Source organism: Rhipicephalus microplus, chromosome 6, assembly GCF_043290135.1.
Source record: "Rhipicephalus microplus isolate Deutch F79 chromosome 6, USDA_Rmic, whole genome shotgun sequence".
Taxonomy (NCBI): Eukaryota; Metazoa; Arthropoda; class Arachnida; order Ixodida; family Ixodidae; genus Rhipicephalus; species Rhipicephalus microplus.
The window spans coordinates 191,999,529-192,023,676 of NC_134705.1; the positions used below are offsets into that span (position 1 = coordinate 191,999,529).

The 24,148-nt window shown below is 48.4% G+C and overlaps 1 protein-coding gene across 1 annotated transcript in view; it reads right to left on the bottom strand.

Annotated features, from left to right (window-relative positions):
- The window catches only part of LOC119166728 (protein numb), a 132,533-nt gene that overhangs the window by 107,077 nt on the left and 1,308 nt on the right, over nucleotides 1-24,148 (bottom strand). The gene's annotated exons all lie outside the window — the stretch shown is intronic.

Here is a 24,148-nt window from a genome sequence, read left to right on the forward strand (position 1 = left end):
AGAGAGAGAGAGACAGACGGACGGAAGAGCAGAAAGACAGACTAGCAAGCCAGCTCACGCGATTTAAGCGCCGGCCCATAGCAACACGTGACTCCACAAGCTTCCGGACCCCCGGCGCGCCAGCTGTGCGCCGTGTGACGTCACAGTTCCTTGCGCACGCGCAGTATACTGCTCAGCGAAAGACACGAGACGCTGCTCAGTGCGTAGCTCACGCCACGAAAACTCGACTATTCATGGAAACGCCAAGACAATTGATAACGTCAAGTACTGTCAAACACGAGTTTGACACTGCGAAGACTCCGGTGACAATCACGATCAGTTTGCAAGGTTTTTTTTCTGCGTAATCTTACGATAGAGAGAGCTTACAAGTTACTAGAGATAGAGTTACTGTATATACAGTAACTCTTGACAATAGAATGATGTCGCCGACTAACGATGGATGCAAGTGTAATACCAGCACAAGATGATCAGTCGGCGCGTTCTTCCAAAATACGATCTCCGCGTCTTCCCTTTCGCTCTGCCTAAGAACTCTCAATGTCCTATATAGTTCGGTCCACTTAAAAGTCCCGGTGGCAATGTTATTCACAAACGGAGACACGGCGTATATACAAGTGCGCTTAACGCCCGTCCTAATGTAAATACTACCGGGTATTTATACGGCCCGGCGTCAGCTCGGAGTGTATATATACAGTCGAAGACATCGAATGTGGTAAACATCTCCGCCACAGGTGCCCCGCGATACGTGCATAAACAGACATCTCCACGGTCCGAGTTCCCATATGATGCTGCAGCCGGCAATGTGAGTCGCAACGTGTTTACAGAGGCTCCGCTCAAGATGTAACGGTCCGGCAATGCGTTCTCAAAGAATACGCGCGTCGAAGCATTAGAGAGTTTTAGTACTGCGTACGCGGCATACGTGGCAGCGTTGCGTACGTAAGGACGCCACGTTCTGCGTAGTGCGCATGCGCAGACCGCAACGCGCGCGTATCGCGTTACGTACGCAGCCGCTACGTACGCACGCATGAGATGCGTGCGTGCGTACGTATGAGCTGATCGCGCCGCTCTCGAACAAGTTCGCGACAGCGCGAGACTTCGTTTTGCAAAATGGCGGCATCGAAGGCAAGCAAGCACCGACCGGCTCTGTGGCCTAAAATATGGCCATAATCTGGCTATAACACTTGGATTGGCTCACATTGGCTGTGAACAACACGTGCTTCTATTTTGATCTACCAGATGGCGCAACACGCTTCTCGCTCGTTACGTATACGCGGGTACTACGGCGTACTAAAAGCCGATTAGTGGCAAAGGACGCCACGTAACGCAAGGCGCTTGCGTGATGCGTACGTAGCACCATTCCGCAGTACTAAAACTCTCTATTGACGACACCAGTGCGTAGAAGGATGCGTTCAACCTTCGACGGGGAGCTTCTAGGTGCAACAACCACATTCAATAACGTCATTTCAATCGATCGACCAATGAATCAACAATCACGCGGATAGTCTGGTTCACCGCGAAACATATGCCCATTTATACAGACATGACGCTTTATTTTTTCATTAAAGCGAAAACCCTAGATGCCTCGTCAAATGCGAACGTCGTCGGCGTCGACGCGAGTAATATAAAGAATAAAAAAATGATCGTGCGATGACGTCACACTGTGATTAGTCAATCAGTAAAGCGATTTTCATATATTCTTTAGACAGGAGGAGTACGGGGATAAAATTTCGAGCAGGCTGCCGAGATACCAACAGCTTGACGTGAGCCCCGTTACAGCTGGCAGAACAGCAAGACGACGGACAGTCATGCGCAAAGAGCACAAAAGAAACAAAAAAAGTATAGCATGGCATTAAGCAATGGAAAATATCACGCAAAAAAGCACTAGAAAACAGAGAGTAATTCATTCGTACAGACATGCGACACGAACATGACAAGCAACGACGACAGCACTCGGGGGAATAATTTATTTTGTAGGGAACTATGCGAACGACGACGAAGCAGCAAGAAACGGCAAGCCATAGCGTTGGTGCACACGCGCGACCCGAGCTTGCGTTTGTTTTGTATTTTCGGCCTGTTGGCGTTCCTCCCTCTTCGGGCGTTCCTCGGCCTTCCAGTAGGTCCGTACGTAAATAAAGTGCGTATATAGTCGTGCGAGATGAACATCACAAGCAACGATTGCAGAAACTCGGGGAATGATCTGCGACATCGCGTAATTTCATGATGACGTGACAGATAATAGTCGGTCGTCATCACGACGTCGCTGTGACGTCACACGACAACATCATCGCACGACGTCGCCGCTAGATCAGAGGCGGTGCGCGATCCAGGAATGGGAACGAAAGCGGGGGAGGAGAAGAATGCTTGATTGATTGATTTGTAGGGTTTAGCGTCCCAAAACCACCATTTGATTATAAGAGACGCCGTAGTGGAGGGCTCCGGAAATTTAGACCACCTGGGGTTCTTTAACGTGCACCCAAAGAGGAGAAGAATGCTTGCAACGACTCCGATATTGCATGGAACAAGTGAAAAACCACGTTGTGTGAAGGATTTAAAAGGAAGGAGGTGTGTGAAAGAGAGAGAGAGAATAAGTATAGAAAGGCAGGTAGGTCAACCAGGATTGTAGCGCCCAGTTTGCTACCCTGCACTAAGGGGAGAGGGAAGAAAAGCGACAAGAAAAGTAGACGCACGAAAAAAAAATAACAGCGGGCATGCATAGCCTGTTTAATAGACTACTACCACGCTGATTTGTCAACGCAATCTGCTGAAGCAGAGAAACGAAAGCTTTCGCCTTCCATTCGTCCTATGCACGAGCGTATACTCTGCGAGTTTTTATCTAATACACCTCGGTGCTAGAACAGACGTGAAACGATACAGGACGGTCAGTGATATGCGAGCACATTTTCAAAAGCGTTGGCATTCCTGCAATCCTTGCTCTCCGCCAGTTCCCGCGAGGTGGCGCTCTTATCGGCTCTTATCGGTTAGTTCACTAAGTTTTACGGCTAGGTGGCGTTAGCTGCCGCCCGATCTAAAGGGTACAGCCACATCCATCCATCCATCCATCCATCCGTCCATTAGTATAAGAACACCTCGAACACCACCGCCGGGCGTTGTTTTTACAGCCAACTCCACTCACCCTCTCAGTTCGATTCCGGTTCTGACGACGGGTCCTCTCTTTCGCCTCCTCTTTTCAATGCAGCGAACCCTTATCAATCGATCGAACCTCATTTATTATACATTTCGTACGCATTTATACAATCTCTATCAAGGCATCCCTGGAGGCGTTCGCAAAAAACCGGCACTGTAGATCGGCGCATGCGGGCGTTTCGAAGGAGGATCTTTGTAATGAGCGCAATTATACACGGCAGCGCCTACAGTGCCCGGCGCGTTATAATGGCCACTGCAGAGGAAGCGAGGCTGGCATTACATGGCGGGCTGGCGATGCAGGATGATGCACGAGCGACGATGGCGCTATGCAGGATGTAAATGCTGTGCGTTCGCACGACGACCCCGGCAAAGTCGCGTCGAATCGAGGCGTCGTGCCGAAGTGAACCGGTCACTGCGCTCAGGCAAATGACGGCACGGGGTTTGGCGTATACAAGTGAGCGACCGTAGAATCGAGTTCCATCGGAACTTTCCCGTGGAAGAAGTGAGATGCTAGCAACACGTTTGAGCGTGGTCAGAGAATGAAAGGGACATCCGCGAACAAACCCGTTAGCAGCACGTGCACGAGATTAATAACGCCCCGGATGGCTGGCGTTCGTCCCGGGTTCGATGCCCGAACCAGGGCAATTATGTTTTTTTTTGGGGGGGGGGGGGGGGGGGCTTTCCTTACTGCGAAGTCCACGTGGATATCTTCGTGACTTCGCGACGAAAACAGGTGGCTATAATTTGTCCTTTTAACCCTTCCGCCACTTTGCGGTATTCCACACAACTCGTCTGTAACCGTCAGAAAATACTGCAGGTAGATACTGCCATTTGGGGAGGGGGCATGTTGGTGAACAGAATTCAAGCGCCACTTCTCCATCAAGTTTCTAACAGCTCCACGGAGCATTTTGCCTTGCAACAGCAAGCAAAGCTAGCAGCGTCCTTCCTTTGCCTTCTCCTTTTACATTTCACGACGAAGGCTACGATATCGGTGCACGCAACAGCGCGCACGCCTCCAAGCCCCCTTCGGCGCGCAAGGTCCTGCCTTTCGGCAAGGACGACCGGGGGGCCGTCAAGGAGCGCCACCAGACGTCAGAAACACGTGCGTATGACGCGGACAGTGGCAAGTCGCACAGCTCCTCCCCTTTCACAGACTGCGCTGGCGGCGAAGCCGGCAGACGGCGCCGCATCCCTGCACCGCGTGAAGCCAGGGGCTTTAGCACCGCGTATTTTCAGTTTGTTTTTTCGCCTTTAACAGCCGCTACCCTATCGCTTTCGCTGCGCTACTTTCTATTTTTTTCGTTTTTATTAACTTTCTGTAAACTACTCTCGCTTTCCCCCGTCTCGTTCGTACTAACCGGAAGGTCGCGCCGCACTCCCACCGATCGTACAATGCGAGCGCGTCCCGTCTGCATGTGTGCGTGGAGGCGTCGTCGGGGGTGGCTAAACACGCACCGGCCGCAGTTGCGTGCAGCGCAGCCCTCGAAGAACGGCGTGGGACACGACGGGTCAGTGAACGAAGAACGATTAGGCGGCGGCGGCACGGGCAGCTTCGGCGACAGTGGCGACCTCCTCGCGACGCGCCCAATACCGCGCGTCCGATGACTGAGGCGAGTATAAAAAAGTTACCCGAAGAACTTCAGGAAATCACGAAGACCAAGTCACCCGCGAAGACTTCAAGCGTCAAGAAACCCGGAACCGAAAGGAAATACTAATCTTTTTTTTTAATTTATCGTTAATTTCCCTTCTTTTCCTCATTTTATGTTTTTTGTTCCCCTCTTCCTTATCACCAAAATCACCTTTTGACTTCTGCCCTATTCATTTTGTTTTTCATTGGTTTGAGCATTTTGTACTTGCGGTATAGGCAGGGGGGCCTTCGTTAACTTTTTTTTTTCCCCTGATTTGCCACGCAATGAAATGTATGAAATGTATGCAGTTGCCCGAATTTCCTCCAACAGCCAATGAGCGCGCAGTGAAAGCGTCGTTTGAACAAAGTCATCGTCTCGGAACGTGGCCTGCCTCCGAGATTCGCGCCGGCAGCACGCCGAGAAACAGCCGGGAAACTCGTTGAAACCATGCGTATACACTCTCGCTTGTCACCGCCGCCCGACATCGTTGCTGGTGTGGAGCGTTGCGCTGCTAAGTACAACTGCAACAATAATAATAATAATAATAATAATAATAATAATAATACGCTCTTCACGCCGATGTGCATCCAAGGCTCTATGTTGTACGGGCAGCATCCCTCCCACTGCTGTGGGAAGACATTAACGCATGTATTATTAAGCTCACCGCACTCTAGATGTCCTAAAGGAACATGTTAATATTTTCGAATTCATTCATATATAGGGCAGTTGAAGTTCAAGCTTCAAAAAGCAGTGCGTCCACGGCGGTGATGTATGTAGCGGCTACAGTGCTCGGCAGCTGACCAGAAGGTCACGGGTTCGACTCCGACCGCGGCGGTCGAATTTAGAAGGAGGCGAAATGATTGAGGCCCGTGCGCTGTCAGGGCGCGTTGTCGAAATTTCCGGAGCCCTCCACTACGGCGGTCCCTCATAACCATAGCGTGGTTGTGGGACGTTTAATACCAGGTACTATTATAATGGAAAAACACCGGCACTAACGTTCAGTCACAATGACACTATTTCCATGCGTTCAAAATATTTCCGAATTTCATCAGTTCTTCTACTGGCTGTTGACGCAGATGTTATCCTGCATGCGACGTTGCCTTCCGTTCGATATCGCCGTTCGTGATTCTTACCCGCGTAATTCTAGAACGTCCCTTCACACAACGCTTAACCTTCACTCGAGAAAGCCGATGGGAGCGCCGTCTCTGGGCACGCCAAGTGACTGCATATCAGCGATAATCTGCTGCGATCCTTGAGTAGCGCAGCGTCCTTTTCAGCCGAGCGGTGGCGCAGTGCTCGACTCCGTAAAGCGAAGGGTGGAAGTCGAGTCGAGGAGCATTTGTGAATACGGGGGTTAGTATCCACCACCAAAAACACACGAGCGAGTGGAGGAGGGGGGATGGAGATGAAGCAGGTAGGAAGATAGAAGATGATAAAAAAAAAAAAAGGGCGCAGTGATTCGAGAGCGGAGGCTTCCATCACAGAACGTGCTCACGACTGCGCTCCCAGAGTGAGGTGGAGAGGGAAAGTGAAAAAGGGCCACGTCGCGACGGCTGCTGCTACGTCAAGCGGAAGCCACGATGCACGCAACTATAAAGCGCGACCTGCACGCATGTGCCCGGAGAAAGTATACAAAAGAGCGGCGGATAGGCGTGGGAGTTGAATAGCGACGCGTGAGTCATCGAGCGGCTCGCGAACGGCTGCAGCTGAGTACAGACTTTCTCTCGCCACCCCCCCACCCCCTTTTTTTTTTCTTTCGTGAATACAGCGTCTATGTGCGTCTGCCTCTCCGGCAGCAGAGTCACCTCTCCGGCAGCAGAGTCAGAGAAACACAATCCACGCGGCAGGCAGCAGTGAAATAACGATAAGTAAACGAACACACAAACTGTTCTCGGTCACGGTAGGATGGGCACAGAGAGATTACCTTTTTTCCCAGGATAGGAGAAAAAAAACAACTAATAAACAAGCACAGCAGTGGATTCGCATTGCAATAGCTCTCTAGCTTCTGGAACTGGGCGTTTCGCAATTTCACACGCACTGGGTCATTTTCGCGATCGTCACCCCCCCCCCCCCCCACCAACAAACTTGAATATCAATGAGCCCCGAACAAATATTGACACTAGAGGTTATGTTGACGATTTAGCATTCTTCATGGCAGTGCTTCAACCGATGCAAGGCGAATTTGAGAGGGTACTGCTGGCAATTGGAAGAGTATAGGCAAGGTAAGCTGGTCGGTTTCGGTCCGAGCAACGTAACACTGGCATAGGCATAGCCTTTAAGGGGGCGGGGGGAAGAGGGAGCGTATTCAAACACCCCGACACTTTTTTTTAAAATTTTGTCGGCGTATGTGCGTACACGCACACGCAAACACCGACACACACATGACCCCCCCTCCCCTTCCACTCCGGTACCTGAAAAAACATTTCATTGAGTTCTTGCTAAGTAACACGTGTATTACGAAAACTTATTACTCAAGAGAGAGCGCGAAATCTTTGCAACCTTTCATATACAGATAACGTGAGAGATTACTGTGTAAGTGCATCCCAGTGTGACGCTTGGTAATTAAGAACTACGATGCTAATCTGTCCGTGTCATCTGTTAGACGCCCTGTCTGTGTTCATGTGGTAAACGTCTTCCCATTCTTGTTTTTCTTTTTTTTTGGGGGGGGGGATGTTTTTTTTTTTTTTTGCCACCCTGATTCCTTAATACATCCGCACCAACTCTCCGAACAGTCAGCCTTACTTGTCAGTCAGTCATGGACGAGATTTTACGAGAGTGCCGCGTACGTGTGGCTTAGCTGCTGTTGTTAAGCGCTGCCCGGCCGATTACGTGTCGTTACTCCTCGCCACTTTAGTTAGCGGCTCCTCACGAAGTATGCAACAGCCGTACTCGTACACAGTGAAGTTAAGTTGAAACTGACCTCTTCGGTGTCTGGCTCGCCCACATGACCCGTTCGCCAGGATCGCGTAGCAGACGACAAAAATTATGCAAAGTCTCTATTTTTTTTATCTTTCTTCTATTTACGCGCTCTATTAAGCGCGGTGAGTCACCGCCACGACGAGCACGCTATACAGTATGCACACAGTAAGTAAGAGTGTTTCAGCAGAGTCGGTAATGCCGTAAATTTTACGCTAAACGTTATCACCAACCACTCCGGGTTAAACTTACCACGATTGAAAAAAGGCACAGGTGCGCGTGAATTTATCGACGAGATTCAAGTGCGGCGGGTCCACGTCAAAAACTTGGCGCCAAATATTATATAAGTGGTTATAACAGAAGAAAAGAAAAGAAAGGTGCCGACCCGTAACTGTCTCTCCTTACGAGGACACCTCAACAGGTCAGCAGAGGAATGGGATATGGGGAATAAAAGATATAGGGAAAAAGAAAGAGGGATAAAAGGAATAGAAGGAAAATAGACGGAGAAGAAGCCAGCCAACGAGAGGGGAAAAGAAGGAGATAGGAAAGTGGGGATCCGGTCGAAGCAGTCCAAGGGCGGGGTGCCACAATGCGAGAGCTGCACGGCGTCAGGAGACCGCGGAGGGCGAACCAGTCGGCGGGAGCTACGCTGATGTCGGAGATCGCGAGGGCACAACCGTCCAGCTTGAAATCCTGCGAGCGAATCTGGCGCCAAATGAAAGACCGTTCCGTACATCCCCACGCAGTGTAAACCGGCCGAGCAGGCTCACGCACTTTCGCGACCCGATCGTGATAGTAAAGCAAATGAAGCACTAAGCTCTATTTTTTTCAAAGTGCACTTGCCAAAAATAATAATTATGATTATACACACACACCCCACATTAATTATGATTATACACACACACCCCACATTAATTATGATTATACACACGTCCCATTGATAGACGCACACACCCAGGCACGAGAACACCAAACTACTTCTTTTACTGGGCATGTCTATGCCCACGCTATGCCCATTTGTGCCGTTTTGTTCACAACGGTAAGCGTTTGACGCATCAACCAGCTCTTCATACTGTACAGCTCAACCGAGAAAGATGTTTCCCCACGACGTCAAGTGTTGATTGCTAGGATGAACCACCCCTCTTCCGCACATGGCCGAATGGATGGTTGGGGGTGGGGGGTTTATACCCCTCAGATCGGGAGGCAGCTTACGCCATCCTAAACGTAACTTAACTCTTCAATATCGAAACCCTAATGCTTTGAAGAAACGTAGCCCCGTCACCGGCGACTGTGTAGGCTTGAAGCCTTTCACAGGAAAATATCACCAGGTGTTAAGGTATTTCTTCCTTCTTTCCACACACACACACACACGCACACACACACACACACACACACACACACACACACACACACACACACACACACGCACCCACACACACACACACGCACACACCTTCTCTCTCTCACTCACACACCCACACTCTCACTCACTTTTCTCTTTCTCACACACACCTTCTCTCTCTCAGACACACCTCTCTCTCACACAGACACACCTCTCTCTCACTCACACACCCACACTCTCACTCACTTTTCTCTCTCTCACACACACCTTCTCTCTCTCACACAGACACACCTTCTCTCTCTCACTCACACACCCACACTCTCTCTCACTCACACACACACACGCACTCAGTGCACGGTCACCGATATAGGTGTTAAATCCCGCGCGTGCCACCTGTATACAGAGTGGAAAGGGTGAGAACGAGGGCACATTCTGACGCCATCGCGCTCGAAATGGCGGCTGGACGACCCCGTGTTATCGCTCCTCGAAGACAGTGGTGTCTAAGGAGGGGCGCGGACCTTGGCGTTCTCCGTCTCCCTATATACTATTTGTTTATTTTTATTTACAACATACTGCGGTCTTGAAAAAGACCAAGCAGGAGAGGCACAAAAATTAAGTGGAAAATACACGTAAGCGAGATAGATGAATGACGTGCACAAAATACAGAAGTACATTATACAGAGATATATAGATGAGCTTAAACACAGGTTAATACGATCTTCAGAACAACGGTGATGGGTCTATCTCCCAGTTATACATTCAGAATTGCGATAAACAGTAAAGCAAGTCATTTACAGACGACGCAGTGTGCGAAAGGTGTCGCCCTCTACAATTGCAGATCTCCTTTCAGCACAATCTCCTTCGCTGCATGCAGCAATCTCAACTGCACGCGCCGATCGCAGGCCGGCGCGTCCGGCCCGGTGAACTTGTGTCGGTCGGCAATCTCGGGGGCCACGTTCCCAGTCGCGCCGTCCTTGCTTACACGCAGGTCGCGTACGACGCACAGCAAGACGAGAACGTTGGCGGCGATGGGTCGAGCTGATAGCCAAACGAGGCCAGGCCAGAGCCATTATCGCAGACTCGGCGAGGGAACACTCGCGAATGCAGCGTTGGTGATGATGATTACGACGACCCGAACACGTGCTGTGCAACAAGGCCGCACTGGACGGGCCGAGATGATGGGAGATAGAAAGAAGCGTGCGCCTATATACGCGATGCGACTGGCCCGAGGGCGTTGTTGGTGAAACGATAGACGTGCAAGCTCGTTTTGCAGCGGCGAATTGAACAGCATCCACAAAAATAGATCCGCATCTGAGACCGTATTGTGGGTTGGAGATACCCCAAGAAAAAAAAAAGGATTAAGAGAGTGTTTCATGAATTCCCCTTGGATGAATAGTAACATGTGGTGTTTTACGCCCCAAAAACATCGATATTATAAGAGGCGCCGTAGTGCAGGGCTCTGGAAATATTGACCGTCTACTGTTCTTTAAAGGGGTACTGACACAAAAAAAATTGGCCTCGCGTTTTTCTGCTGCAATTCGTTGCTGTAGGGCTGTTAGTCATGACACGGCACATCGTTTGCTGCAGCACGCGATAGATAATTAATTACAGACCCCTCATTATCGATCAGTTTCGGTTTGAGAGAGTTTCAACAACTGGGTGCCACTGTCGCCATCTAGCGTGTGCGACTCTTGATCACGTCAGCACACAGAACTGTGACGCACTTCCGCACGATCCTCATCAAGCATTACTTTCGAATAGCAAATGGCACTGGAATGTCGCCAAACATAAAACTTTCCAAGCGTGCGCCACGGCCACACACTCGCAACTAGCCGCCGAGAAATATAAACTTCGAGAACTAACGCGGCATAGTAAAAATGGCGGCTATTACGTCATCATAACTTGTTTCGCTGACCGCAGCGTGGTGACGTGAGGAAAGTAGGGGGTCACCTCTGAAAGCGTCTATAGCGCTATGGAGTCGGTCGCTCACGCAAAGTTCAAAATTGATTAAGCAAAACAGCGTATTAGCTTCACTTTTTAAATTCACTTTTCTGTGTATTTCAGTGTCAAATATTATCTGTGTTATGGCATACCGTAATGCCTCTTTCATTATTTTGTACGCATATCCGCGCTTCTTTTACGCGATCCTGCTCCTTTTTCAATTTTTTTTTCCTTTGTGTATTTTATATCAAGAGGTCCGATTGCAGTCTTTACACTAAGGGACCTCTTTCTGTGTACCTCTCCCTATACGTGACTCCCCACCCTATTACGCCCAATAACTGAAACTGAAACCCGAATCTATACGCGGAGGATTCTCTACGCTAGTAGCTCTAACAACTTTCTCAAAAAATAAAGAGGGTTAGGGTCAGCTAAACTTTACGCATTAGCAGGGTCTTTCAACACTTTGTTTAGCATATCAGCATAGTCCTTCAAGCGACTGAGGGACTAGGCATTAGCAAAACGTTTCCTTGTGCTAGTTGATGACTTCTTGCGTGCGTTGGCATGTGTGCGTGCATATATACAAACATGCAAAATTTTATATATTCTAGGGGCGGGAGATGTCTTACCCCTTTCCTCTTCCCAGAAAAAAAGTCGTTCCGCTCATAGAGTTTCCTAATACACACTAGAGGGAACTCTGGCGCTAGTGACTATGCGAGCTACAACGCACGGCGCTTCAGCGAGCATTGGAATGATGGGTATAGTACACACATTTGTCTAATCTTCGTACTTCTGGCCTGCTTCTGGCTCCGTGTGTGTTTGTGTGGCTTTGAGCTGTTTTCTCACGAAACGAAAATCGGCAAATGTTCAGCGGTTGCGCTTCACCACCTTATTTTTTTTTTAGCCTTACCTTTCCAAATCGGGTCACGAAGTTCAAAATGGTCAAATCTTTCTGTCGAAATAAAACCGAAAAACGGCAATAAACGAAGCCGCAAGTACGATTCGCCGCCCGCAAGTACGAAGACTAGGCAAACGTGTGTACTACCCAATCATTCCCATGGTTGCTGAACGATCGCAGCGACAGAGTACCCTCTAGTTAATTTTAGAAAACTGAACGATTCCGCTACCGTGAAGCGTTAGAATGTTGAGCAAAGAACGGCGACCAAGAGGCGCAAAACTCCCGCCTTTTTCTCCAAGTTATAGCCCTCTTTTATTTTCCTTCGTCCATCGTTCTGCAACAGTCCGCCTGGACAAAATGATCGCGAACATGCATGCTCGCGCCGGCACGGTTCGTGCACTGCGTGCCACAAACATGCCCTCGCAGCAGCCTTACTCCATCCCTTCCATCTAAAACAAAACACGCAGTGCGCACGCGCAAAGTCTCGGCCACGGTGCAAGAATAAGCCCCGTATTCTAGAACGCTCCTTCACTCAACGCTCCACCTTCACTTTAGAAAGCCGATGGGAGCGCCACCTCTAGGCAAGGAAAGTCACTGCACATAAGATCATCATCATCATCATCATCAGCCCGACTACGTCCACTGCAGGACAAAGGCCTCTCCCATGTTCCGCCAGTTAACTCGGCCCTGTGCTTGCTGCTGCCAATTTTTACACCCGCGAACTTCTTAATTTCATCTGCCCACCTAACCTTCTGTCTCCCCCTAACCCGCTTGCCTTCTCTGGGAATCCAGTTAGAACCCCCGTATTCTAGAACGCCCCTTCACTCAACGCTCCACACCTTCGCTCGATGGATGGATGGATGGATGGATGGATGGATGGATGGATGGATATGGCTGTACCCTTTAGATCGGGCGGCGGCTAACGCCACCTAGCCGTAATACTTAGTGAACTAACCATTACATTTACCTTTTTTTTAGGGGCGAAGCTCCTTAGGGCGTGGGCTGTGCGTCCCCTGTAGCCTGTATGTAGCCACCTCTAGTTTAGTTCTTGCAGTGTTCACTAGATGGCGGTACCGTCCCCTGTATGTAGCCGCCTCTAGTTTAGTTCTTGTGTGTTCACTAGATGGCGGTACCGTCTCCTGTATGTAGCCACCTCTCGTTTAGTTCTTGTAGTGTTTACTAGATGGTGGTACTTGTAGCTGATGATGAAAAGATGCAAGATGTTATAAACTAGAAAGCGGTACTTGTAGTTGATGAAAGACGCGAGATCTTATAAAATAGGAATGATGTCACATATGGCGCGTGTCATTGGTTGAAGGCAATCGTTCGATTTAGTGCGGCGACGTACGCTAGGGGGAGCGTTGTAATAAAATCCGTTCGCTGTTGGCGCGCGCTCGGAGTCGCCGGATAGATAAGGCTGCACAGCGGAGAGAGCGCAAGGCGGCAGCAGCGCGCGCTCGCAGACAGAATCCCGATGTGCGAGCGCGCGAGGCAAGGGACATTGCAAGCCATCCATCGTCTAAGAACAAATAAAAGTTGATTTGTGTATATACATACACAGCGTTTCTCACGTCTTTACATGATGATCGACTGGGCGAATTACACGGAAGATTCACAGTTTACCGATGAATCCCTCCGGAGCTTCGCCCATTCATCATCATTCACCCCGTGAATATGCCGTAATTTTTTTCCTTTAAATAATGAAGCTGAGGATTCGTACTTCGCAGTGAAAGGTTTAATTTTCACTCGTGCCTTGACTTTAGCCACCAATCAGATAACCTCCTTCTAGTTAAGTCTACCCGCTTGAAGTCTATTTTGCCCTCGCTGTCCCTAACCCCCAGTGCTTTGAAAAACTCTGCGCCATCATCCTGAACTATAGGGAGAAGCCCTTTACAGAACATTATCAAGTGTTCGGCAGTTTCTTCCTCCTCTCCACACGCACTGCATACTGTGTCTACCCCTTCGTATTTGGCCCGATAAGTCTTGGTTCGCAGTACTCCCGTCGGTCGCGAGCGCCACCGCACGGAGCTCGAGAAAGCCGATGGGAGCGCCACCTCTAGGCAGGGAAAGTCACTGTATATAAGATAATTTGCTGCTATTCTCGAGAAGCGCAGGGTCATTTTCAGTCGAGCGGTGGCGCAGTGCTCAACTCTGTCAAGTGAAGGGTGGAAGTCGAGTCGAGGAGCGTTTGTGAATACGGGGGTAAAAAGTTGCCTCAATAAAGAAAGAAAAAAAAAAGGTAAGTTGCCTCGGCCTACCGGAACGCCTCGTGGGGAGGAGGCCCGCCGGCTCTCGCACCCTCCTCGCCAGTTCCGCAGCGCTCTTGCTAGAAAACTCGTTGCTCTACATGTTGGGCCTCCTTATCGCGCGCCGGGCCACTCAATGCTGGCTCGAGCGAACAAGGAGAATGGCGTCGGGGGAGAATAAGTTAACAAGCACGAAACAGCGAAAGGCAAGGTTATCTCGCGACGAAGGACAAGGCAGCGCTGCAGGACTAAAAATACTGGACTAGACTACACAGGCAAAAGCGCATCTAACAATCGCACTTATTGAAACAACGAAAAAATACCCCAAAAAAGGAGGGGGGTGGTGACATACAAAAAAAAAAGGGCACTGACGGCAAAGCACGCACGACTGCCCTGTACAAGAATCGTGCGTGGTTTGCCTCTATATGCAGTAAAACAGGTGCATTCATCAAACTAAAGATTAAAGTTTTCCCCGCTTCGTGCCCGTTGTCAAAGGTAGCACAAGTGTTCTTAAACTTCTTTTTTTTCATATTTGTCGCCCTAAACGCGCCACTTGCCTATCTGTGAGTGCTCTTGAAGGTGTGCTAACGTGTGAGCCAAGGTTCCTCGACATCCTAAAGTAGGCCTTTATGACTTTACCACATATGGTATGTTCCAACTAGCCCCCAAACGACCTTTTCTGACAACCTATACGCTTGAAAAACAAAACAAAACAAAAAAAACAATGACTGCACTTTGATCGGTCAACTGTTAACCTACTGTTAACCTAGAATACACAAGCTGCATACAGCTTAAAAGAAACTGAATAATGAGTGGATGTTGGAAATCCACACTGCAGATGAAGGGCGCGAAAAAAAAAACGAAGGTCGAGAAATGAGCGGAGGACGAGGCTCGAATCTAAAACTGAATTTATCAGCAGAGTGGGAAAAAAAGAAAAAAAAAGAAGGAAACCTACATGCTCTTTCTTTAGGCAATACAGTTTCTTTCTTTTTTCGATCAAGGATCCCGGATGGGAGAGCCGTAATGTCATTAAGCTTTTCCAGTTCATTAAGCCTTGCAGAAACGCAAGCATGTCACAGTCAGGAGGGAAAAAAACGCAGTTTAAGGGGTTCTTTTTTTTTTTTTTTTTTTTTTAGCTAACGGCCAACTCATCGGATGGATCAGAGCTCAAAGGCCCACAAAGGTCGCCGAATCGATGTTCCCTCCACCGCGTAAACGATCATTCCAGAGGGCGCCAGTGTTATGCCGCATGTCGCAACGTGCGCTCGTATAGTTACGAAAGCGTGCACACGACAAAGCGGCGACATGGCGACCGATTTGTTGTGTACACTGACAATGTGACGCCCCAATCAGTTTCGTCACAATAACGGTTCGATCCAGAAAATTGTGCAGTCTATAGTTGTTGCCTTCGTTCGAATCGCACCACCACCGCATTTATTTATTTATTTATTTATTTATTTATTTATTTATTTATTTATTTATTTATTTATTTATTTATTTATTTATTACAATACACCAAACGAGGCCTGACAGACCACGCGCAGGCACAAATTGCGGAAAACGGCAGTGAATCATTTTGCACTGAAAGTTAAGGCTTTCACTATAGGCCGCGTTAAGCGCATTCGATGCTCACTAAAGTGAACCTAAAAAACTATGCAACCTGTAACAGCTGCTTTAAATATTCATTCTTTCCACGAACTATAAACGACTGGAACAAACTAACCAACACCGAAGTTTTACAGCCATCCTTAACATTGTTTTCTTCTAGCCTCGATAACAGTGTTTAATATAGCATGCAAATTAAGCTCTGTCTCCATACACATTCGAATTTATTGCATATTTAGGTTGCTTTGTGCATACTTTTGTTTCTGTGTGTTTTTATCTTCCTGTTTTGAAAATTTGTTTGTCTGGATATTGAGCATTCATGTAATTCATGTAACCCACTCTGCGAAAATCCCAAGTAGGAATTGCAGTATTCATAAATAAACAATAAATAAATAAACTCCGTCGTGAATTAAGGGTGTCTCAAATCATGAGGGAGTCGATTGACCGAACATCGGGAAAAAGGCCTTCGCCCCGCAGTTGGCGTATAGTCAATGCTGATGGTGACGACAGAAAAACTCACCCCCGTATTCACAAACGCTCCTCGACTCGAATCTCGTTATTCACTTGAACGAGTCGAGCACAGCGCCGCCGCTTGTCTAAAAAAATGACGCTACGTTTCTCGAGAATCACCGTAGATTATCCCCGATATTGGGCGGCTCGCTCTGCCCAGAGACGGCGCTGCAATCAATTTTCTCAAGTCAAGGTGAGGCGTTTAGTGAAGGGACGTTCTAGAATACGGGGGGGGGGGGGGGGGGTCAGAGTTGAAAGACGAGCGAGTGGTTTCTTTGTCAGACCTACGCATGCGCTGTCTCCTCGTCACTTTCTTACCTAAACAAGTGGGCAGTGTCGGCACTAACCCCCGCATTCTAGAACGTCCCTTCACTCGACGCTTCACCTTCACTTGAGAAAGCCGATGGGAGCGCGGTCTTTAGGCACGACAAATCACCACATAACAGCAATAATTTGCTGTGATTCTCGAGTCGCGCAGTGTCATTTTCTGCCGAGCGGTGGCGCAGTGCTCAACTTTGTCAAGTGGAGGGTGGAAGTCAAGTCGAGGAGCGTTTGTGAATACGGGCGTAAGCGTCGAGCTTATCGGGGGTTTCACGATTCGCGGTTTATCGTTGTTTATCTGCGCATGCGCAGTCGAAAACCCGCGAAACGAAATCATTTTATCGCGCACGGTTTAGTCACGCCCGACAAAGCAGAAAGGGCGTGCGACAAAACGACCAAAGCAGGACAACACACAACTGCCATCCCTCGTTAAACATGGACCAACAGAAACTCCCCGTTTCCTCGTGACGTCACGGGAACAGACTGCTGACGTCACGGGAACAGACTGGTGACGTCACTAATAGCGCCGAGAAGACTGGAAGCGAATGCCGGCGGAGAATAGCGCGTTCGTTCTCGGCATTTTCATCAAAGGTCGTTTTCAGGGACCCTTTTTAAAAGTTCGTCACCGTTCATTAACGAGCGAAGCAAACAATGGCCTCCGAGTTTGCCACCCTCTCCGATTTATCTCGCCGACTTAACTATGCCGATTTTCACCATCTCCAACGCCACATCCGGATTGCAATTCGCACCGCATGTGGGCCGCTAAACGCAGCGTTGCCACACAACGTTACGCAAACGACAGTCCTTGCGAAGGAAAAAAGATGACCTACTATAGCGCTGCAGGCAGCTGGACAGCCAATCAATTTATTAGCGCGATAAAAAAAAAAAAGTGGGACGGTGCGTGCCTCTCTTATCAGAGGAGAGATCGTGTCACGTCGAAAGAGTCCGGTTTCAGTTATACACAGTGTTGCACGGCGAAAAAATAAAACTCCAACCGCTTGGAGAGCTCGGACAACGAAAGCGAATGACGACAACTTCGCGTAACCATATACGTCATCAACCGTACACGGTGTCGAGGCTAATACTGACAAATCGGTTATGAGGAATCCCGCCAGATGGCGGAGGAGGGTCGAGAAACCCGTTTTGTAGCACTAAGCAACAAGGTAATCCATACGGATTGCCGTGAATGTAACCGTTCTAGTAGCCAAGCAATTTGGCGTGCAACTGGGTAAACGCACTGAACTTTCGGGATTTATATAACTCCGGCGTAGAATGCGAGTGAAATGAACGCCTTTTTTATTATTGTTATTCAGTTCAGTTTCGTTCCCGCAGTCACCCATTCAGCGGATGTTACAAAAGGGGCGGAATTTTCAAAATAAGCGAAACATACAGCGCAGACTCCTTACACTCAGCAAGACGATCAATCGCATTCACACTTGTTCGGATATATATATATATATATATATATATATATATATATATATATATATATATGATATTCGTGCGGCAGCGTAAACGCGCATTCGGAAAATGGTGTCGGTGCCCTGTTCATTATTCACGGTGCAAAACTTCTTTTCCCACCTTTTGTCCATTCTGATGCGAAACTGAAGGACTCGGAGCTCAAGTAAATGAGGCTCACTGGTTCCTTCAAAGATGGACATGATTTAGTGACGAGACACGCGCGCGAGTCAACCGCGATAGAACTTGTCCAGCTGTGTCGCAGCACTGGCTGCTGCGACTGGGTTGCGTAGTCGGGCAACGCCCGACAACGGATTGCGAGGAAAGAAAGAAAGGAAGAATTGCATCGTCAGGTCATTGTTTAACAAAAAAAAAAGGAAGTGACACAGACGGCTCCCCGCAGTGTACGGGGAACAAAGTTTGCAGCGTGTGACGCGAAAACGACATTTGCGTCGTCGCGCTGCTGACGAAAGCCGATTTGTAAAGCAGCCTATACCTTCGCTCGCCGTCAGCGCTTTCAAGCGGGTAGAAGTATTTGAGCGAGAGAATGAATAAAAGAAAACTAATGAAACATTGTGTCCGCGGAGGAGGATGGGGGGGGGGGGCTCTTGTCGACAGCTACGCAAACAGTCTTCCTGTCTTTCTGTGCGCCTCGGGTTTCGCACAGAACGCGGTTTCGCCCTCACGTGCAACCTCACTATATAAGCCTGACTGAACGCGCGTATGTCAAAAGGACACAAAGGAGAGACGTTTTTTTTTTTATGCGAATGCATTTCGTAGCCGGGAAAATGTCCAGCGTCTGTCGGTGTCCGCGCGCCAGCAGGTGCCATCTTCCCTCTCTCACAGCAACAGTTGCGGGCGCGCACGCTTCTCCTCGTCCCTTCTCCTCGCCCCGGGCGGAGTAGCAGAGAGTAGCTCGAGGGGAGGAGCACGCCTAGCGTGTGAGGGCGCTTGCATCGCGGGAGCTCGGCGGAGCTCCCGCGTGTGTCGAGGCAGTGTAGGAGAGGGTAGCTGAAGTGCCTCGCCGAGCCTTCTCTCGCCGTTCGCTCTCTCTCCTCCCTGCACCTCACTTTCCCGTCGACTCGCCCGTACGTAAATATAAATGGAGTGAAGCACCCGCCTCACTCTCGACCGTTCGCTGGCTGATGAAATGTGTAAATAAATGGTTACGGTGCAAACTATCGTCCTATCATTAATTTACGCCATTAAAATTACTACGCCGTGTAATTTCGGCCTTTGGGGAGGTGGGGGCATTTTTTTTTCGCATTACAAGACGAGGAACAGCCTTGTAGCCTGCAGATGTCATGAGTAATACACTTAAGGCAGCCTCACCTTATAGTGGTGCCAAAGAAGTGCGCAACTGGGCGGCCTTCTTTGCTCCTCTTCGGTTTTCTCTTTATTTCCTTTTCTGTTTCAAATTTTCTGTCTTTTTTCTCTATTTAGCTTCAATTCAGTTTTTCGTCTTCTCTTTCTCTAGCTTTCTTTTTTCTATTTTTATACGTGGCTTCCGTCCGCATTACGTCAAGCTACATGAGATGACGACAGCACCCGAACGCCTGAACCCCTAAAGTGCTTTGCACTTTAAGAAGCCCGGAGGCACACGAAGTCATGTGCCCAAATGATGACGTCATGTTATTACGTCGTCTTTTCACGCCTTCAGATAACATCATCGATGTGTCACAGGCGAGCCTAACCCCGAGGCAGTGCAAAACAAAAAGCTTCGGGTGTGGTGGTGGGGTTGAGGGGGGGGGGGGAGTGAGCATTGACGTAAACGTGGTAGTGGTGCGGGGTTACGGTAATTTGGCTGAACTACGCCAAAAAAATCGTGACGTCGGAGAGCCATTCAGGTGATCAGGTATCGGCGCCAAGTTCGTAAATCCTCTTTTTTTTATTTCCATTGTCAAATTTCTCATACAATGGCAGGAGCCAAGAAAAGAGCTGCTGTAGGCAGCTTGAGGAGCTCTTGGCCCCCGTTCTCCATGGTGGACAGGTGGCGGAAGTGGCAAAATACGTGCTTGGGTTAATGTTCAGGATGAGATCAACAATGATTAAATGAAAAGCTTGACCTTTATTTTTCGATAGCCAACCTGCCACCGCGAAATTTCCGTCATCACAGTGTCAATCAACGATTCTGTCTTTTCTTTTTCTTTATGGTCCCTTTGGAGACAGCCAGGCGAACAAAAACTCCTAAAGTGTATTCAAACACTTCGATAAACACTATGGAAGTTCAAACAAATACGAAAGGGGGCAATTCCGCGTTCCAACAGAAAGTTGCGTTTGTTTTCGTTACAAACACAGCGCGATAACAGAAGGGCACCGCTACCGCAGAGGCAAACAACAAAGCAGTGCGATATACCATCGGATAATCTTTCCCAATCTCATCAACGGGAAATAGCCCTACCGATGAGATAACTACGATTCTACATTGTACAAACATCTGCTTTTGACACTGTTCTCTAATCTGATCCTTTGCACGGACTGGACGAACTGCGCGATAAAAGATTAGGCGGCAAGGTATACTTATATTGCTTGTGTATACTTAAAATAACGCAGAAATTTTGTATTCACTGTAAGGTGTATTTACTTGGGGAAATACACTAAGCTACCCTGCTATTCCATTTGTATTCATAATCACATTAACTGCACCTCTGCTCCTAAGATGTAATACTCATGTAACAGATTTAATTGCTAACTAGCCAGACAGGCTAATGGGTCCGAATATTTTCGTAAACAGTTTTTGCATTAATTTGATCAAATAGACACTCATTGTTTTATTGGTCATTTATTTATTTATTCAAATGTGCGAGACAGCGGTACCGCGAACGGCTGAGTAAACCAAATTCCGCTCAAGCGACAGTTTTGTGACAGTAACAACTGCAAATTTCCATTGCTTGCATTTCGAGACTTTAATATGGGGAATTTCAATTCGGTTCGATCAACGTCATGATTGTTGATGCGAAATAGGCTGCACACAGAGGGAGTGTGATGTCCTTATACAATTTTTTGTAATGCACTAAATTCCAAGTTTCTCTAACTGCGGGGAAATGTCTTTGTATGCAGTGCAGGTACCTGATTCAAGTGCAAAAGCCAGGAAAACAACATGGTCGTCATGCTATAGACATTACCTTTTCAAAGTATTCTACTGTGCGCACAAGTTAAAACAACCTTTTATAAGTATTATTTTTTAATATCTCGGCCACACTGTCACCCTTATGACGTCAGATGTCAGACAGAAAGAGTATTTGCGTATGCCACCAAAATTCGATCAGGCTTTTCTTCTGTGGTGAAAAAATCCACAAAGTGCTCCCGTGGTTTCGGTTATCCTCACGTTTAGCACAGACAGTGGCGTTGCCGTATCGCCGATCAATCAATTGTAGCGTTGTCTGGATAACGGCAATGCATGAAATTACAGGGAACGGTATAGCATCGAGATTCTGTCATCACCTGTCGCATTCCTCAACCTCCTGAACTGTATACAGTGTGTTGAATGTAATAACATGCATACGCGGTCACGTCTCCAGTAAGACAAAAAAAAAAAAAAGGCTCGTGCAACTTTTCTTTCCTTGTTCGCGTATTGAGCGCTATTTTCTTCAACGGATCGAACGCAGCTTGAGACTACCAATAATAGGGAGTTTTAGAATACCGTTTGCAAGCACTGCGGGCGTTGCGGGCCCCATATGAGTTTTAGAATAGCGTTGCCCTGCTGCGATCCGCAACGCACGACCGCAGCGACACCGTAGCCTCGAAACCAGCGCTTGCAGGCCGCCATCACCGCACGCAATTTCGGATTTTTCTTTTTTTTTTTTTTTTGCGTGCGGTACGCGACCGGCGACTCGCGTTACGACGCATGCGCAGTGGCAGCGACCGCATCGCAAGGGCTAAGTTCTAAAGCTCCCTAATCGCACGTGTGACGTCTTGCGTGCACCTGAAGCGGTAACGGTCTGCGAAACTTATACTTTAGGACTACCCTAGTGGACACACATTGCAACGCTGTTGGGCAACTCTAGACGTAACTGTTAGCTAACCTCTGTCACGTTTGCGTAACTGATTCGAGGATACGTATTCACTCCTATGCTCGGTTTAAACCTTGAAAAAAAAAACAATCCCAGCTCCACCCAGAAGAATCGTCGTGCCTCCCACAGAGAACTTGCATGTAAATTATCCATCCAGTAGCGCTTATTCTCTTTTCACGACGTCAAGCAGTCCTCGAGTGTCTTGAGGCAGTTGATCCTTCCATACGGACACACGCTTTTTTGTCGTTGGTTTTATGTCGAAAACGCGAAACTCTCGGTTAACTTTCCTCAGAGATTCTGATCACAGCTGCTTCTGCCGAATTTAATCGTCTCGGGCAGTAATGACGGAGCATCATCGTTTTACATTAAAATATCTGGGAGTATTACGTCCCAAAACCACGATATCGTTAGGAGAGGCACCGTAGTGGAGGGCTATGGAAAACTTCAGACATCTTTTGTGGTTTAACGTGTACCGACACTGCACAGGTCACTACATTTCGCCTCCTCCGCCACGGCTGGCGACGTCCGATGGGTAGTAGCAATCGGATTAGACGAGAAGAAATAACTTGCGGTTCGAGCGAAGAACAGCCAAATGCCAATGTGCTGCACAGTCGAAGGGCACGCGTGCCACGATTCGGTGGGCGAAGTTTACTTTTTTTTTTTGTCTACGGTTGTAAATCTTACATGTGGCAAGACATCGCGTTCGTTCAGCTTTTGGTGTTCTTACATCGTGAAATAACCCCCCCCCCCACCTTTCCCCCCCTTATGCACGGCACTGTGCCGATTCTTACGAGAACAGATATGCACCGCTCTTGCAAGATAAACGACCAAGGCGCCACAAGCGGCGTCGAGGAACAACAAATAAGTAAACAAAAAGAAACGGGAGCGAAATGAATCGGGACGTCGAACAACCTGCTGGCAGACGACGGCGGCTTAGTCAAACACCGAGATCAACGAACCCACGCAGGTACTACGTCACACAGCTAGTATAGAGGCGCGTACTTCCAACGCCCTGGCCGGCTGGCTTGCAGTGTTTCGTTTGCACTCGCCGCAGCCTTCCCACACACAACCGACGACACCGAAATGCAAGGCGAGCCGCAGAGCGGCCCACGCAAAGCAAACGCCGACCCGAGCCCCCGTCAAGTGTTGTTATGCCTGACGGCAACAGATCTTTTGATGACGCCTCACCGCGGGGCAAAGCCGTAATAGACCATTGTTCGGCGGCGTAACGATGGGAAACGTCGATTAAATGTACTACGCTGCACATAATTTTATATTTATTTATTTACACGAGCCGCAGCCTCCTCTAGTATGTACGGCCACGGTCGCTGTATAGAAACACACACCAGAGGCCGTTGCATATGGCTGGTAACATGATAAACGCTAATACGTGTAATCGTTCTTCGGCTTTATACGTCCCAGAACTACGATATGATCGTGACAGATGCCGCAGGGGATCGATTCGGATATTTCAACCACCTGCTGGGGGTTAGTAAGGTGCGTTTCGCCGCGGCCGGGATTCCATACCGCGAATATTACATGCTCAATTAGTATAAGCATTAAGGTAAACATTAAGATAGGCAGTATAATTAGGGGAGTTGCGGCACAAATATTATATTAAGCTCTGACAAGTCTTCCAGTGTTTTTGTCGCAGCAACTTTCAGGGAGACACATTAAAAACTAATATCTCAAGGCCGTGCTGAGACGAAACACCAGTTGCTACAATGTCATCGACCGTAGTGAAACAATTAGCTCGATATAGCAGGAAGAGCTTCAAAAGCACGACTTGCCGTGTAATACATTTGTGTAAATGTCGTACATAATACTTCAAAACCAAGATCGCTACCAGGCACAAACAAGCCCAACTTTCAATATCGTTAGAGTGTACCCTTCTAGTATACACTATAGTATCGTTCACACGTTCAGCCGGAATCCCACTTGCCTAGAGCGGCGGAGAGCGTGGCAGCCAGCTGTTAAGTCACGTTGGCTACAAGCTTCCGTTCGTGCCTGAATTGTAGCGCAAGGACCCAGCTAGCATGCCGTATGGGTATAATAAATATCATTACGGCGTCGGTTTTTCGCATATTTACGCAGAAAAAAAAAAGGTGGCCGGCTGGGCGCTCTAGACAAGT